We start from the raw sequence: 17,098 nt of genomic DNA on the forward strand, positions 1-17,098 counted from the left end.
TGCTGGACTTTTTTATTAAAATATAAATAAATAACTTACATAATGGAAAACTTATCCAAACATAGCAATAAACCAAACAAGTGACATAACACAGAGTCTAGCAAAAATACTATTCCCTTACCCGACCAGTCTCCTACCCCAAAACCCCCTATTTTACATATTTACATATTAAAATGCTTTCATGCTCATCTAAAATCCATTTATACAAAACATATATACAGACATATATACAAAATGTAATAATTATATGCCAGCCGTATATAAAAAACAAATATACAAAACACAAGCAGAAACCTTAACTTAAATACTAACTATTAAACCCTTCACCAACCCCCACTGCAAACGGACAAACTGACCACCCTCAAAGTTCAAAGGGAAAAGAAAACCCTGAGCTCTGTCAGTCCGTAAGTTCATCCCCAGTTGGACTAGGGTCGACCAGTTTGTATCACACACAATTATTATTATTATTATTTTTTTTTTATATATATATATATATATACATACACATACATATATATATATACACATACACACACACACATACACATTTTTTTTTTATATATATATTTTCCTTTTATACATTTATTTTTTTTTGTATATATATATCCCCCCCTTATATACACATATATACATATACCCCACCTCCTCCCCCCACACCCCCCTCCCAACCTAACTAAGCCCCACTACACCTCTACTAATATAATACAACATATTATTACAACATAACTTAATATAATATAATACAGTACAAATTAACTACTTTCCAAAATCTACAACACTGAACACTTCCCACAACTTGTCGGCTATGGTTCAGTAGCCTGTAAGCCTTTTCATCCTATTCTTAAAACAAAACAAAACTCTAACTGTGTCTTCTAGATCAGCCCACCACCAGGACAAGGAGTATTACTCAGTCAGGGAACCCCAAAACAAAAGCCCCTCCACAGGCGAGAGGCCTTGGGGTCCCCCCACTTTTCATACTCTAGAGAGCGCACCTTCACCAGGTCACCCCTAATGTTCCTATGTACCGTTTCCACTGGGAGGATTTTGCGACTCGTCGACACTAGACACCGTGCACACCAGATGTGATGCCTAACCACTGCACTGACTAAAAATAAAGTGCGACGGTCCCTCCCACCAAGGTCTTTGAATGCGCCATAGGCCCATTCCGCATAAGACAAGGCGGCCAGCCTGGGCCAACCGATGGAAGCCCCTACCCTTTTGTACACCTCTATATTAAAGGGACAGTGAAGCAGGAAGTGGTCCATGCTTTCCAGCACCCCCCCCCACACCCCTCCCGGGGACAACCCCTTTCCTCTGGGTTCCTGCACTTCATATTATCCCTTACATATAGCTTTCCATGAAAGCAGCGCCAAGTCACATCCCAAACCTTCTTAGGGATCCTTTCTGAATTAAGCAAAAGTAGCCCACCCTCCAGATCCTGACTTGGGCAATCCTTCAAGGCCAGCGGCGCCTGGAAGAAAGAAGACAGGACCCCCCTGTCAAGGGAACCCCTCGACATGGTCTCTATCTCAGTCCTTCTCAGGCCCCACCGCCATATGATCTTCAGAACCGGGGCAACGTAAGCCGGGAGATGTCCATGTGACGCACGCAGGTCTTTCACACGCCCTCCTGTCTCCCATTCCTGGAAGAAGGGCCGGAACCATTCCCTACAGGAAATTACCCACAAAGGAGCCCTCTCTTTCCAGAGGTTTGCAATGTTTATTTTCAAGAAGGTATTTGTTAAAAATACCACTGGGTTGACCATATCCAACCCGCCTAGTCTCCTTGTGCGGTAAGTCACCTCTCTCCTGATTAGGTTCAGCCTATTTCCCCATAACATCTGGAAAAAGAGGCTGTAGACCGTTGCCCAGAGAGAGCCTGGCAAGACACAGACACTGCTCAGATATAAAAGCACAGGAATCAGGTAAGCTTTGCACAAGTGAACCCTTTCCCTGAGGGATAAAGACCACCCCTTCCAGCGGTCCACCTTTTGGGCGACATCTTTCAGTCTACCCTCCCAATTTTGTTGATGATAATCCTCATCTTGGCCAAAGTTGATGCCTAAGATCTTTACTGATTTCTGGGGTTCTGGAAGAGTGCCCTGGAGATCGAAGACAGGATCCCCTTCCCCCAGCCAGAGAGTCTCACATTTGTCCCGGTTAATCTGGGACCCGGAAACTTCCGAATAGCGATTCACCTCCGACATCACCCATCCCACCTCCTCTTCCGAAGAGGTAAAAATAGAGACATCATCGGCGTACGCTACCACCTTCAGAGATGGCCCCCCCACTGCCAGTTCCATCCTCACCCCCGCCAACGGTCCACGATCTACCCTTCTGATGAAAGGATCGATTGCAAACACGTACAGCAGAGGGCTTAAAGGACATCCCTGGCGGACACCGGAAGCCACCTCAAAAGGACGACCCAGCCAACCATTAACCAACGGGAAACTCTCGGCCCCTTTGTACAAGGTTTTTAGCCAATCTACAAACCTCCCGGGTAGACCATACCACAAGAGGACAGACCACAGGTATTCGTGATTCACTCGGTCAAAAGCCTTAGCCTGATCCAGGGATAACAAAAGCCCCTTCCAAAGACCCGCCCTGCCCCGTTCCACGGCCTCTCGGACACTGAGAACGGCGCTAAAAGCGCTCCGCCCGGGAACTGAACAATGCTGGGACCCCGAAAGAAGCTTCGGCGCAAATTTCGCCAATCTGCAGAAGAGTATCTTTGCCAAAATCTTTCTGTCCACATTGAGAAGCGATATGGGTCTCCAATTCTCAATGCGGGACGGATCCTTACCCTTTGACAGAAGAATCAGGGCGGACTTACCCATTGACCTTGGCAGAGTGCCCGAGGAAAGACATTCATTATACACCTCGGTCAAGAGAGGAACTAATTGTTCCCTAAAAGTCTTATACCACTCGGATGTTAAGCCATCCGGACCTGGCGATTTTTTGGGCCTAAGCCCATCAATGGCCAGTCTCACTTCCTCTTCCCTGATAGGTTCTGTCAAAATATCAAGAGAGGGGTCCATTCCCACCCCGGGAATCGCCCCAGCCAAGAAAGCTGAAAGACTGTCCCGATTTAGTTCTTTCCTACCCAAGAGGTGAGAGTAGAAGGACCTGACGACCTCCAGGATCCCTGATTTGGACCTATTCAGGGAGCCCGTACTGTCAACCAGGCCCAACACTAGTTTACTTCTTACTGCCATCTTACAGTTCCCGTAAGGGTCGGGCGAGCGGTATTTCCCGAAATCCCTCTCGGTAACCAAAGAGGCGTACCTATCATACTGACACCTCTTGAGCAAGGATTTCACACGAGAGATATCCTCGCGGCTATCTCCCGTCGACACAAGTCTTTCAAGTTTCTTCCTCAGTTCCTGGTACAGACGGTATCTGTCCCAGCTCCTGAGGTTAGAGAGCTTTCGGAAAAACCTTGCCGTCCTTTTTTTAAACATCTCCCACCACTCCGACTTACTGTTGCACATGTCCACCAAAGGTACCTGGCTCTGAAGGAAATCCTCAAAGGATTGTCTTACCATCGCTTCTTCCAGGAGAGACGAATTCAACTTCCATATTCCTTTTCCCATGCGGGGAGTCTCTGTAACATTCAGAGTGAAACTAATTAAACAGTGATCGGAGAATTCCACTTCCTCAGCTTGTAAAGCCGAAAAAACAGCCTCCTCCTTCAAATAAAACCTATCTATTCTAGACCTACGATTTCCCTGATTAAAGGTGAAATCCACGTGATCCGGTTTGTGCCGTAAATGAGCATCCACCAGACGAGCTTCCTCAACTATTCTACTCAAGACGATGCCATCAGCATCCAGCCCACCTCTGGGGACCCCCCTATCACAGACTCTAGTCACATTGTTAAAGTCTCCTCCAAAGATCACTTGTCGGCTGGTAAAAAGAAAAGGCTTAATCCTCATAAGAAGACATTTACGGTCCCACCTACTTTGTGGTCCATAGATGTTGATTAATCTTAATTCTTGTCTTCCCATGAGGACATCTAGAATCAGGCACCTTCCCATTTCCAACTCGATAATCCTCCTGCATTCTACTCTTTCGGCGGTTTTAAAAAGGACCGCCACCCCGCTACGTGGCTCGGCCGCAAGAGACCAGAATGACGGACCGAGCCGCCATTCCTGCTTGGCTTTCGCCAGCAACTCAACACTTGTTAACCAGGTCTCTTGCAAAAATAAAATATCAGCATCAATACGGCTGAAAAAATCAAAGGCCATAAAACGGGCCACGTCTGACTTAATGCTAGCAACATTAATACTTGCTAGCGTCAACAGGGTGAGTTCCGCCATCATACATGATCGAGTTGGATAGCTTTCTTTTTCCCCCCTCCACCACCACTCTCCTCATCATTATCTCCTGATCCTTCATTTTCCTTTTGCCTTTTCAGACACACTGATACATCCATACCGTTCTGTTTGCCCACGGAATCAGGCTTAGCCCCCCCCTCCAGAAGAAGGAGGGCAGGGCCCGGCAACCTGCGAGGAGGCCTTTGCGCCCTCCGGTACCACATCCTCCTCCTCCCCAACTGGAGTTGGGGGATCCTCGTCAAGGACCTGATACCGGTTGGAGAGATCCACAGGAGGGGCCCCGACTAATTCTTCCTCTGGCATCTGGTCAAGGGTGAGTGGGACAGATGAATCCCACTCCAGAGAGGGCTTGCGACCCTCTCCTTTCTTTTTCCTCTTGCTCCGTTTGTTCCTCCTATCCCTCAACCACATCCTGTAATCCTCATCCATGCTTTCGCCGTACGAGGATGCGGATGTAGTAGAGGGGTTGGCTTCCTCAGGCTGAACCCCAGGTCCTCCCTCCTCATCGCTGTACCCTGGGTCGCTACAACCTGGATCCCCAGCTAAAAGGCCTGCCAGAGGATCAACCAAGGGACCAGCTGCCGCCTGCTCCCTATCTCTACGTCGTTTTTCTTGCCGTTTAATCTTGGAAGGCCTTAAGTTCTTAACTGTACCCTGTCTGCTTCTTCCAGTGCTGGTATCACCGGCACTCGTCCCTTCACCAACCGGCCCAGTCCCGGCAGCAGGCCCTTCTTCAACAACAGACCCAGCTTCATGGCTAGCATCCGCTTGAGTCCGGGCCCGGCCCTGAGCCTTGTTGGAAAAGGCAAGCGGACAACGACTGAAGGGATGACCCAGGTCCCCGCACAGGTTACACCAAATCCGTCTACAGGATGCGGCAAGATGGCCAATGTCCCCACACTTTGCACACTTGCGAACGTCGCATTGTGCGCTAAAGTGGGTGGGACTACCACACCTATAGCAGACCTTCGGCTGTCCCTGATAGAAAACCATAATTCTATCTCTACCCAAGAAAGCAGAGGAGGGGATATGAGCAACTGAGTTGCCCTGTGCCCTCAGCTTTACGCTGAAGGTCCAGGCACCTGACCAGATGCCGTGATCATCCAAAACTTTGGCAGGGAATTGTCCAACCTCGCCATAACGACTGAGCCATGTCATAATGTCCACGCTAGAAAGTGATTCGTTACAGGTTAATACCGTCACTTTCTTGACCATCGTCTGGCGGGTTATAGCCTGGACAGAAAATCTCCGCCAGGCCGGGGTGTTCTTTGCCAGTTCATATTTAGACCAGAAGAGCTCAAGCCCCTCTGGTCTAACAAAACTAACATCAAAACTCTTGGTGCCGTAGGGATGGATTAGGGCAAAGATGTCATTTGCCACAAAGCCCATCCCCAGGAGAAGCTCTACAACGTCTTTCCTAGAAGGCGTTGCTTCTTCACTCCTCCAAGAGAGACGGGCCACATTCCTACGGCTCCCCCCGGATGTAGGGAGAGACCAAACGGTCTCTCCCGCTCTTTCCTCTCGGAAGGTTCTCAGACCATGTCTCTCTGTCCAAAAAGACAGGTTAACCGGTTCACCCTCCACCTGCATGGAAATCTCTTTCCCCTTCCTCAAAGCCTCCAAGAGGCGCCGTTGCAAGTTACCATTACCTGATTCCCTGGGCAAAGAGTCACCTGCAGCCACACTAGCATATGATCTCCTATTTGGACTTACACAATCCCCTGCTTCCCTTGCAACCTGCCTCCTCCCGTCAGCCTCTTCCTCAGCCTCTTCCTCCTCGACTTCCGTATCTGCTGCATAAGCAGCTACCAATTCCTCGTTCATACTCTCACCAGTTATATCTTCATTTGCCTCGCGTTCATTTCACTATTTCCATCCTTATTTGTAACAATGTCCTCATTCATACTCCTTCCTAAGTTACCACTCGCAACATCTTTTACCTTGCTTACAATCCCATCGCTCTTCACTCCCCTCAGACTGGTCGGGTTCCCTAGAGAAGTACTGGCGTCATTGGGGGCAGGGTTTGAAGGGCCCCCCATTTCAGGAACTGCAGAGAACCTCTTATCCTCCACACCCCTCACCCTCTCTGCAGCCCGCACAGTCCCTGAAGATTCTGCAACCTCCACAGACTGTAATGGTTTCTATACTGGTTTCTTTACTGGTGTCTTTATAAACCTTCCAGATTTTGCCCTGGCCCTTTCTAATGCCTTTTTCTGAGCCTTGTCCGCAGCCATTCCATCCTTCACCTTGTCAGCAACACTGTCAGGGGTTTTAACCCTGTCTGCTCCTGTGTTCTCCTTTCCACTGCAGGAAAGGGGGACACCTTCTGCCACCATCTCAGATTCATTCTCCCGTGCTGTTTGGCCTGATTCCACTACAGGAACCGGGCTGGGCTCAGCAATGGGTTCAGAAGGCACAAAACATAATACTTCTTCTTTTATGATCTTCTTTTTCTTTTCTTTTACCACCTCGTCCTCCGGGACCTCCTCGTCACCGAAATACAATTTGCCCACTGGGGATTCCAGCTGCCTGATCTCCACCATTAGTCTCCCCCCAGACCTGCCTTCATCCCCAGAGGATGACATAACTGGTTCAGAGGGGTCCCCTTGGCCACCCGGTAATGAGTCCACCTCTGATTCCACCGCCAACTCCTTCACCTTCCTCTGGCTTCCAGACCGCAGCCCTAACGGACTGGAACCAGACATGCTTTCAAACCGACAGTCATTTTTAAATTTTTCCATAAACGGCCCTCCATTTTTCACTATAGAGGCCCTCTTTTCCTCCAAAGTCGCAATCTCCTCCTCCAGCTTCTCCAGCCTGGAGGAGAGGACCGCTTTTTTACTTCTTGGTAACATGTTGTCCTGAACTTTCACATTCTTATACTGCAATTTAAGTTGTTTTATTGCTTCTTTACCTCCTCATACTGGTTTAAAAAATACGCCACCCTTGATGAGTATAATGAGGGGGTTTCAGTGGGGCTCAGGACACCCCAATTAAACAGTCTCCTGGCCTCTCCAGCTTGTACACCAGAGGAGATACCAGGAGAAGAGCTAGAAACACCAGCAACCACACCAGGAGCTAAGTCACTGCTAGTTACACCTGAAGCACCCCTTCTGGGCTGAGGCACAGAAACACTACTCCCAGCTTCACATACCTCACCCTTTTCCTGGTCCAGAGACTTCACAGGCTGCTTGTTCAGCAACCTGACCCGCCGGCTCTGCTCTCTGCTCACCCGCTGCCTGCTCAGCAGCGGGCCTTTCTTTTCCATCCAGCTTTCCTGGGTGCAGAGTTATCTGCTCTGAAGAGGAGCTCAGAGAGGATCCTAGGCTTGTTTTCCTCCCAGGACCTCTCCTGACCCCACCCGATGCATTGCTGGAGTCACACAGGGATTCCTGCAGTGGATCTCTGCTGCTCCTGGTTGCTGCTCCTCTCCTGCCCGCAGTCTGAGCGGGGCTGTCACCTGTTCCCTGCGGCTTTGCAGCCGCACGCTGCAGGGTTCTCTGAGGCTTTCCACTGGCCGCCGATGTCACATTGCCGCTGTTTCTTGATGCTGGAGAATCAGGAGGTAAGTCTCCAGTTTCAGGGGGTCTTCCTGCCGCACGCGGGGTTCCACTATGGCTGCCGGCACATGTAGATAAACGGCGGCAGTCAGGGGCTCGAGGATCCATACCTGGAGAATACGCCACCCCCTGGGGAAAGGGCAGCATATCCCCCAGCACACAATGTCAGGCTCTGGATCCTCTCACAGAGTGCAGCACAGAGGCAGAAACACAGCTCCTCCTCCTCCTTTTGCCGTGAATGAACCCCTGCTGTGCCTGGGTGACAGGGGCCTAAATCTCTCAAAATCCTCTGTTATATTGCTGGGTGACATAACCCTTTTTTTGCCGTGAATGAACCCCTGCTGTGCCTGGGTGACATGGGCCTCGTTCTCTCAAAATCCTCTGTTCTATTGCTGTGTGACATGAACCCCCTTTTGCCCTGAATGAACCCCTGCTGTGCCTGGGTGAAAGGGGCCTAAATCTCTCAAAATCCTCTGTTCTATTGCTGGGTGACATGAACCCCCTTTTGCCGTGAATGAACCCCTGCTGTGCCTGGGTGACAGGGGCAAAAATCTCTCAAAATCCTCTGTTCTATTGCTGGCTGACAAGAACCCCCTTTTGCCGTGAATAAACCCCTGCTGTGCCTGGGTGACAGGGGCCTAAATCTCTCAAAATCCTCTGTTCTATTGCTGGGTGACAAGAACCCCCTTTTGCTGTGAATGAACCCCTGCTCTGCATTGCTGACAGGGGCCTAAATCTCTCAAAATCCTCTGTTGTATTGCTGGGTGACATGAACCCCCTTTTGCCGTGAATGAACCCCTGCTGTGCCTGGGTGACAGGGGCCTAAATCTCTCAAAATCCTCTGTTCTATTGCTGGGTGACAAGAACCCCCTTTTGCCGTGAATAAACCCCTGCTGTGCCTGGGTGACAGGGGCCTAAATCTCTCAAAATCCTCTGTTCTATTGCTGGGTGACAAGAACCCCCTTTTGCCGTGAATGAACCCCTGCTGTGCCTGGGTGACATGGGCCTAAATCTCTCAAAATCCTCTGTTCTATTGCTGGGTGACATGAACCCCCTTTTGCCGTGAATGAACCCCTGCTGTGCCTGGGTGACAGGGGCCTAAATCTCTCAAAATCCATTGTTCTATTGCTGGGTGACATGAACCCCCTTTTTCCGTGAATGAACCCCTGCCCTGCATTGCTGACAGGGAACTAAATTTAGTGAAAACATCTGTTACTGATTGGAAGATGCGCTACTACAAGCGCACGCTGATGATAGCATTCCCACCTGACAGCGGGGGCACAGTGGAAGCATAAGGCGAAGGCAGAGGAGGAGGAAGAGGTCGCTAACGCAGCTGGGGCACCGCCAGCACCTGAGAAGGCAGGGTTAGCATGGCCCAAATGTGGAAAAGCTTTGTCAGCCTTGGAGGTGCTGACCTGCCCTGCAGCCAGTGTATAGTGTGAACGTGTGTTTAGCACGGCAGAGAGGATTATCACAGGCCGCAGCCAATGTGAACAAGCTGACATGTAGGTAAGTATAAGTGTTTTTTTTTAAATACCCGACTGTTACTGGCACATGGGGGGAGCGGGAGGCACTTGATACTGGCACATGGGGGGAGGGGGGGTTGGCACCTGATACTGGCACATGGGGGGTTTGGTACTATGATACTGGCACATGGGGGGAAGGAGAGAGGCACTTGATACTGGCACATAGGGGGGGTTGGCACTATGATACTAGCACATGGGGGGAAGGAGAGAGGCACTTAATACTGGCACATTGGGGGGGAGATGGCACTATGATACTGGCACATGGGGGGGTGGGTGGGAAGGAGAGATGCACTTGATACTGGCACATTGGGGGGGCTACTGGCACATGATAGGAGGCTACTGGCACATAAGGGGGACTACTGGCACATAAGGGGGGCTACTGGCACATAAGGCGAGGTACTGGCAAATAAGGGGGCTACTGGCACATAAGGGGGGCTATTGGCACATGATAGGAGGCTACTGGCACATAAGGGGACTACTGGCACATAAGGGGGCTACTGGCACATAAGGGGGGTTACTGGCACATGATAGGAGGCTATTGGCACATAAGGGGGCTACTGGCACATAAGGGGGGCTACTGGCACTTGATAGGGGGCTACTGGCAAATGATAGGGGGGTGACTGGCACATAAGGGGGCTACTGGCACGTGATAAGGGGGGCACTCTTGCTACTGGCACATGATGGTGGGGGGGCTCTTATTAGAATAAACAGGCGGCACTCACCACTGAAATCATCAATCTTCTTTATTCATCAATATGGGTATAGATAAAAACAGGGCTGGGGCAGACTCGCTTCTCCCAGAGCGCTAAGTAGCGATGCCCGTTTCGCGCAATTGCGCTTCTTACGGCTACTGGCATCATGGTGCTGAATCTGCGCTCTTTTTGAGCGTCATCACGTACAATTAACATAACAACATATGACGCTACAATTCAAATTGAAACCAAAACACAATAAGTATTTAATCCAACACACAGCAATACTGAGCTATTAAATAAATGCACTGAGATCGTTCCTCTCGTTAAGTCTTGGTGCACCCCTATAGCATCTGAGCGAATTATCCAACTTGCTTCCTTTTGGAGCAAAAGGCGGTGTCTATCGCCTCCGTGCATCATTGGAGGAACGACCTCAATGCCCGCAAAACTCAAATATCAAATATTTCCCCCATGTACCTTACATATATGATAAATGAGGCGGGGGCATCCTTTTCCAGTCCTCACTGAGTTCAAATGTTCCCTAAACCTCTCAAACATGCAGTAGGTCTTATAGTTTTGCCTAAGTAAAAAGCTCCACATTGGCACATGACAACATACACAACATAGCTGGTCTTGCAGGTAATGAACTGAGTTACCCTGTGATTAACCCCTCCAAACATGAGAAACTTTTTCTGTTGATTATGACTACAGAATGAGCAGTCACCACACCTGTAGTTTCCTATCGGTTTTCTACTGATTAACCAATTAGTTGCCTTGTTCTTAACCAAACGACTACTAACTAGTGTATCTTTCAGTGTATGACATCTCTTAAAGGGTATCAACGGTCTTTTTGCTGCAAAGTCTTTCAAACTAGGTTTATTTCTGAGTATGTCCCAATTATTGCAAATGACCGGACTAATCAGGTCAGATATCGGACTAAACTTAAATGTGAACGTAAACCTACCTTCACTGCTAGTACTAGGTCCTTTCCTTCTGCCTCTCTGAAGAAGTTCCTTCTGCATGTATGACTGCGCTCTATGCATGGCTTTATCCAAGTCCCTTCTGATCAATCTCGCTTTTAGCTCCCCTGCTTGCTTCACAAATCCCTCGCCAGTATTATTGATTCTTCTGAGCCTAATGAACTGCCCATAAGGCACTGACTCCTTAACGCTCCGTAGGTTAAAACTGTCGTGGTGTAGAATAGAATTGGTCGCAGTAGGCTTGCGAAAACCTTTAGTAATTAAGTCACCATTGCTAATACTGACAAGAACATCAAGAAACTCCAGGGACTCACCCCCAAAATTTACGGTGAATCTCATGTTCATGTCATTAGTGCAATTGAGAAAGGAGACGAACTCCTCACACTGCGCCTGAGTTCCAGACCACACCACGAAAAATGTCATCCATGAAGCGTATAAATAACTGTATGCACTTGAGGTAAGGATTGGTGACTAATAAAACAAACATCCTCAAACCTGTTGAGGTAAATATTTCAAAGGTCCACGATACAGGTGTCCCCATTGCCGTTCCGTGCAACAGCTTATACCACTGCTGGCCAAATTTAAATGTGTTATTAGTGAGTACAAAACATAGGGCCTCCTTCACAAATTGACAATAAATGTCACTCTTATCAGTATTACCCATGATGTCCAAAACCGCTTTAATGCCCATCTTATGGGGTATACGAGTGTATAAACTCTCTACGTCGAGTGAGACCAGACGCCAACCCTCCTGCCACTGAAAATCCTTCAGTGCCAGGAGGAAGTCGTTGGTGTCGCCGAGATAAGTAGGCGATTTTTTCACTAAGGGTCTCAACAACCAATTGAGGTACTTGGACAAGTACGGATCCGTCACAGATCCGATCCCCGCCACAATGGGCCGTCCAGGGGATTAGGTCAGTGACTTATGGATCTTTGGCACAAAGTACCACGTGGGCTTACTCGGACATGTGGGAGCAAATTTGTCAATCATATTCTGAGCCAGAAAATAGGCCTCAATGTACTTCTGTAATAAATCACAAAGTTGAAGTGGAGGAAGGGGAAAGGAGATCTCCGAAGGGGAAAGGAGATCCCCGAAACGCGTTTGGTTCTTTTCAAAGACATCCCCAACAAGAGACCCCCACTGGAAGTTCGTTTATTAATATCCGGATACAGATAAAAAAAAATCGGAGCGCTCCAAAGACAAAGATTTGAAATTTCAGCCATTCAAACAGGTCAGTACAAGTATAAGTTTACCTCTCGCGATATCACACCCTGATCGTATGACCAGATCCGAGATTTGTGGATAACGATTGAGAGAGACCAGTGACGAACGAACCTGGTGGGACGCTAAACATTGAGAACCACGGGAATATGAACAAATACCGTGAGTAAAAATTAAAAGGATCGAATATTGGGACTGCAGGATAATCTACATTCACCTGTGGGTAAAAACTTTGTGTCCGATTGGATACTTTATCGATTATTTATATCGGACAATTCCGAATATTTGAAAAAGTGCCTTGCATGGATTTTCATGTTATATTGCATATAAGAAAGAAATGCCAATACTATTATAAGGAATAGACTGACACTTTTGGCTTGCGATATTTTTGCACATCCAGGATGTATGGTCCCCTTCTTTTTGGACTTTTTTTGAGTTTTTATTGAAGTTTTAGATTTTAGGCATTTTTAGGGATTGATATTGTCATTGTGTGTCTGCTGCAGCGACTGTTAAGTATTTTAACATTGTATTGTAACGTTGTATTTTAACATATTGTGCCAAATTAAATATTAATCACCAAAAAATTGTAATTAAACTGACTTTCGTGTGTATGAAAATCCAAAAATCTTTATTGTAAATATATATAAACAGTGCATACATGTATTATAAAACAGGCAGCACAAGGCGGAACACACAAATGAGGAGCAGGACCCAAGGAGAGGCCGGGAGATCAGTGCACAAAAATACAAGGAAAAAGAATACTAGCTGAAAGAGCATACCTCAGAGTCTCATAGCAGCAACGCCCCAAACACAATGCAACAGAGGCGATTGTGGAGACTGAGGTTAATATGGAAGGAACACAAAGGAACACAATTAAACATACCCTGAATGGTGCAAAGGTCTCTCGGCAAACTCCTGACCCAACGCCGTTTCGCCAGTAGATCTGGCTTCTAACCTCAGTCTCCACAATCGCCTCTGTTGCATTGTGTTTGGGGCGTTGCTGCTATGAGACTCTGAGGTATGCTCTTTCAGCTAGTATTCTTTTTCCCTGTATTTTTGTGCACTGATCTCCCGGCCTCTCCTTGGGTCCTGCTCCTCATCTGTGTGTCCCGCCTTGTTCTGCCTGTTTTATAATACATGTATGTACTGTTTATAAATATTTACAATAAAGGTTTTTTGATTTTCAAACACACGAAAGTCAGTTTAATAAATTTTTTGGGGTGATTATTATGACTCCTTGGGGGTCCGATGTTTTGATATCATTCTGTCCGGTTAATATTGGTTGACCAAATTAAATATTGTGTAGTAACACTGCTATCATTGCTCTATTTCCATGCGAGGGAGTGCCAGTCTCATAATATATATTTTCTATTACGCCTTTGTTGATTTGAGTGAATCAATTTGAGACTAGAGCACCCAATCCAGAATTGTAAGGGGAGTGAGCGGTTTGTCTATACTACTTTTTGCAAGAAATAGATTCAGTGCCATGATGCCAGTAGCCGGAAGAAGCGCAGTTGCGCGAAACGGCCGTAGCTACTTAGCGCTCTGGGAGAAGCGAGTCCGCCCCAGCCCTGTTTTTATCTCTACCCATATTAATGAATAAAGAAGATTGATGATTTCAGTGGTGAGTGCTGCCTGTCTATTCTATGTCTACAACTAAAAATATCTGTGACATCCAGTGTACTTTTTCCGTAGACGGTGTCCGCTGCGGACAGTTATATTACCTGTGCTACATCTCCTGTAAGACGTTTGCATATCCGAAATATCAGTGACATTCAGTCAAATTTTTTTGCTGCTGTTGGCAGCGACATTATCTGCTCTACATCTCCTGTGTAACGTGTGCGCAGCCTAAAAATATCTGTGACATCCAGTGTACTTTTTCTATAGATGGTGTCAGCTGCCGACAGTTACATTACCTGCGCTACATCTCCTGTATAACGTTTGCATATCCAAAATATCAGTGTATGCTGCTAGTGGCAGCGACATTACCTGCGCTACACTTCCTGTATAACATCTGCCCATCCCTAATATCCGTGACATTAATTCAGTGTAATTTTTTTTATTAGCTGCTGGTGACAGCAACATTACTTGCGCTATACCTCCTGTATAACCTTTGTGCATCCTAAATATCAGTGACATTCATTCAGTGTAATTTTTTATTAGGCGGTGGTGATATTGTAACACCCCAGATTTGTGTTACTACACGCCTCTACCCCGCTACTATCTCCTAAGAGCCTTTATACTGTCAACTGATGTAATTTATATTATGTCCTCCACAAATGTGCATTTAAACCTATGCTAAATGTAATTGTTCCTTTAATTTGCCAGTAGGTGGCAGCAACTCATTGGCAAGTACAGTTTAGTGAATCTAGGCTGGAAAGGATTATTCCAGCTTAGCTCCCCCTCTGTGAGAGAAGTGGGCAGTTCCCACATCCTGCAGCATAGGTGGATAAGGAAGTTAGGGTCAGTGTAGTCCACCCCCTGTTAGTGTGTGTGTGTGTGTGTGTGTGTGAGAAGTTCCCCTGCATAGGGAAGAAAGCAAGGACCTAGTCTCGGCTGAGACTTGGCCATATACCCTGTCTGTGCACCTTCAGCTCTGCTGGATGAGAAAAGCAGAAACTACCGACAACCTCCAAAGTTCCAGGAAGAAAGCATCCCCTGAGAATCCATCTGTGAGATAAGTCCAGAGACCTAGGAGAAGCTATTTCCTCCTCAGCTAGTCTGTCCCCACAAAGCAGAAGCTACCAGATAAGTGCAGAAGCTAACCCTGCCATAGTTACAGAGCTACCAAGCAGATGTTTTATCCTGCTAGCTCCACATTTAAAGCAGAAGTACTCATTCCTGCCAATGATTGCCAAAGCCTGCAGGGACCAAGAGACCAATGCTGTATACTTCTTGGATGAAAGTTATGTCAAGTAAAGCAACGTTTGAACTTCAACTAAAGGACTGGACATAATTTCTTCTGCAAAATTCCTCTATTACTCCTACTATCACTACACTCAAATTTATTTCAAGTGATCCAGGAGCCAGGAGTCCGGCCATACCCAGGTAGGAGACACCATGACGCAACTACCACAACCCTACAGAGACATTATAGGCCATTACACCACTCTGGCATTCCTAACCTGGGATGTGATTTATAACACCTTGGAAGGGCCCTGGAATAGTACCCTGTGCACGCTGCAATTGGTGTCACGACAAATACAGAACATTAACAACCCGTATTCTGGCTATTGCAACAGTGACATCACTTGCGCTATACCTCCTGTATAACGTTTGTGCAACCTAAATATCAGTGACATTAATTCAGTGTAATTTTTTATTAGGCAGTGGTGACAGCGACATTACTTGAGTTATACCTCCTGTATAACGTTTCTGCATCCAAAATATCAGTGACATTCATACAGGTTGCCTGAATGGCTAGTTACTGGATGTTACGGCATACAAGGGAATACTCCAAACTCCCGAACGGAACCTCACGAATAGCTTCTAGAAGACGAATTTGGAAACGCACCAAAGCGGCTTACACTCCTAGCAATCAGTCTCTAACAGCATACAGTGAATCCCCCCAAGAACGAAACGAGGCTCCGTGTTGAGGGTCAAGCAGTGGACAGCCAGAGCTGTGTGTTTATTGTTCTTATATAACATTGTTACACACTAGTACCACCCACAGGGTTTTGTAAAAACAACCAATAAACACTTACAATACAGTAAAACACTCCCACACAAAATCCTCCCCTCTGCCTGTGGTACAATTACCTTACACAATGGGTTGATGTAATTATCACAGGCAGGAGAATACACAATGTCTTCTGTCCTGGAGACAACCGAGGAGTAATTCAATTATCTCTCAGGACAAAGGGAAATCGCCAATACACACGTGGAGACAATAGGACAGACATCACTACTCAAATATACAATGTCCCAACCATTACAGTAAACATAAACATTTAACATATCCCCAGATGGCTTGGATCTGAGCGCTCAATATATCCAAACAGCGCTCAGATGCCACAAACAAAAAAGTCAAATCGCCATGGGGTTTAAGTTTAGCATGTGCTGATGAGAGGGCAAGTCCTGGGGCAAGAGGCTGGCAACCAGGCTTCTCCACCACCGAGTGGCGAGGTTGGTTTCGCCACACTGTACTTTGTATTTACTTGCTCCTTTCGTACTTTTGTATCTCCTGGCATTTGACTCCTGCTTGATTTTGACCTTGACTTCCCTCAATTGCTCCCTTTGTCCTGTTTTAGCTTCTCCTGGTATTGACTTTCGGTTTGTTGTTTGACGCTGCTTTTGCTGGTTCCCTGTTATATCCTGGTTTTGACCTTGCTTGTTTCACCTCCCTGTATTTGTCTGTTTGTCCTTCCCTCCGCACTTACGCAGGGGTGCTCTACTCCCTAACCCATTTTCGTGACAATGGGGCTGAGCTACAATAATAAGCACAGCTATTATCCAATAGATAGAGCTGTACTTGGTAAGCTAAGAGGAAGCCGCGGCACTCACAAGAGTTCTGCAGTCTCTTTAAACAGATAATTGGTAGAGGTGCCAGGAGTCAGACCCCTGATGGTCTGATATCGATGACCTATCCTGAGGATAGGTTACCAATATCCAATTCCAGGAAAACCCCTTTAAAGTTAAAGCAGAGAAGCTAGTCTTCCATAAGGGATTGTTTATTTAATTCAATTAATATGGATTCCACTATGGATTCAAACCACTGAACCAATTTCTCAGACCCCCATACAGTTATGTTATATCCTTCTAGAACTCAGAAATATTCTCCAG

The sequence above is a fragment of the Bufo bufo genome, chromosome 4 (assembly GCF_905171765.1).
Source record: "Bufo bufo chromosome 4, aBufBuf1.1, whole genome shotgun sequence".
Classification (NCBI taxonomy): Eukaryota; Metazoa; Chordata; class Amphibia; order Anura; family Bufonidae; genus Bufo; species Bufo bufo.